We start from the raw sequence: 2603 nt of genomic DNA, 5'->3' as shown, positions 1-2603 counted from the left end.
AGGGGAAAGAGGACAACTTCCTGATGCCGAGGCTCAAGGTCTAGTACAATGTGTCATGAGTAGGGCTGCAAGAAACTCAGCAGCTCTTAAGGCTTGAGGCAAAGTGGGAGTGGCCAGAGGAGACCTGAGAAAGGGGCCGGCTTCAGATTAGCATGCAGCTGGCTTTATCTGAAGGCACAAAGAGTTGATTGAAGAGCGAACTGGAGAGTTAGGAAATCCTCCCATCTGCAATGTAGGGTAGGAGGGAAGATGGAATCAATTCTGCATTTGGAAGATAAGAGCCTGGCTCATTCAGTGTGGTAGTAGGATCCACAGTCAGGGGACAGGGACAAGGAAGGTTCATCTTTTCAAATAACTTGGGCTAGAAACTTAAACCACCAAAGTGAACATTTATGTCCATTGCCTTTGACATCAGACACTGTCTCTTCCTCAGGCCTCAGCCAGAACTCTGGACAGGTCTAAGGGTTGTCTGGCTGTGAGTAGAGAACTAGGACCAAAGTTGCCTTCCCTGTGATCAGAGTCTGTGGAAAAGGAAAGAGACTCGAGGTGACCAGGGAAAGACAGCAGGGACAGACAGACTGAGGAACATTCCTGGTCATTCTTGTATGCTGCGAAGACAGCCTTCCCCTGGAATGAGCATTTTGCAAACATTTGAATTAGCTCTAAGCCTCCCCAGCCTGTAATGTTTTCCTCTGGAATCTTGGGATAAGGAAATTTTAATTTTTCAAAAGCAAATTCAAAATTATAATTTTATCCTTAGAAGGCAAGCATGTGAGCAATCAAAAGCAAAAAGAGAAAGAGTCTTTTGCTATGAGCACAAGGAAGTCAAGTTGACAAAATTGTCAACATTAGATATTGTTTATATCTGTCAGCAACTCACAGGAGACTGGGATAAAACCGGAGCCTCCTGTGGGATGAGGTAGGGGGGCAGAGATGTGTGCACAACCGGAGCCCTAGCTGTTAGAGACTGGCTCTCACCAACTAGACTAGGCTGATCTTCAAGCCCCAAGAACTTAGCTGTCTCTGCTTCCCCGACGTGAGATTACCATGTCTGTACCACCTTGCCCTGCTTTAAAAAACAAAAAACAAAAAACCCAGGTTCTGTCATCTAACTCAACAGACTCACTTGCTTATATCTGAGCCCACCCCCACCCCACCCGCCATGTCTGCCTGGTAGTGGCAGTCACCACTAAGCCATCTACCGGCCTGGTTTTTTTTCATTCCTTCTGGACCACTCCAGTACATTAGTCTCGGCTCAGAAATATGAAAGAAATACCCAAAGCGTTCAGTGATATATCTTATTTATTTCCTCTGTTTTTGAGACAGGGTCTTGATATGCAGTCCAGGCTGGTCTTAAACTGTTTTCCTGGCCCCTACTCTCTAGTGCTGGAAATACAAGCCTGAATCACTATTCTAGGTTCCTTAACCTAATGTATATATTGTTTCCAATCCATTGGTGGCTTAGAGAAAACATTTAAGTCACCCACTGTCATTTTTTTCTTTTAGTTTTAAATTAAATCAATTACTTCATTTTGAGACAAGGTCCAAGAAGCCTGTCCTGCCTTTGAGCTCCTGGTCCCTCTGTCTCTACTTTCCTATTGCGGGAGTGACAGGCACCCAGCACCACAGCTGCTATATACTGTACTGGGGGGGGGGGGGGCGGGACTTCTTACATTCTAGGCAAGCACTCTGTTCACATCCCAGGCAGATCCCTCTGCTCTTTATTCCAGAAGCCTGCCTCAGGTTCCGCCTACATTCTTTTCCCTTCTGGGAAAGTCTAGCTTGGGGCTGCCTTCCTCCAGTGTCAGTTCAGATACCATCTTTTCAGGCCAACTTCCTTAGACTGTATCCTACAGTCTGTAGGAGTCACACGATGGATTAACACTGGGTTTTCAGTGATTCTGTAAACAGCATGGTTTTGTAAATTAATAATAAGCTCAGCAAACAGAGGTCCCGCTCTTGCTGGTTATCACTGTCCTAACTGGAGGTGGGAGTGTGCAGAGGCCTGTGCTCTGTGGGATGAATAAAGGGTGTTGGCTGTCTCCTTCCCTTCTGAGTTTCGGTTTGATGTCTAACCCTCATACCAAGTAAACCACAGCCAGGCTGTTCTGTCTGCCTAAGAACTTCCTTTATCAATTGTTTATTTAAGTATTTATTTACTTATATTTGAAACAGGGTCTTACAGAGCTATAAATTATAGACCCCCCCCCCGTCTCTACCAACATGATTGGCTTTAATCCGTTTTTTTAAACTAGGATCTGATGCGGAAGGGTAGGCACAGTCTCCTCTGCAGACGTCCCCCCACCCCCACCCCGCCCCTGTGCATCCCGGAGGAACCTGGTGTACGCAAGGTCCGGCCTCTCGGTGTCAGCCCTGGGGACCGTCCCTTGGGTTAAGCAAAGCGGGAGGTCTGGCACACAGCAGCACCTCGGCAGGTGTCCGGTCTCCAGGGGCAGAAAGCCACAGAATCCCGGGCCCAGCACTGCAGCCATCTTCGGGGTGGAGGCGGAGAAGGGGCGCGGCCTTGGCCCGGAGCCGCCCCGCCGGAGCGGCGCAGCGCGGACTTCCCTGCTCCCGCGGCGCCCAGCCGCGCAGAGGCCGCC

This window comes from Micromys minutus (assembly GCF_963924665.1).
Source record: "Micromys minutus genome assembly, chromosome: 16".
NCBI lineage: Eukaryota > Metazoa > Chordata > Mammalia > Rodentia > Muridae > Micromys > Micromys minutus.
Note: the sequence above shows the minus strand (reverse complement) of the source record.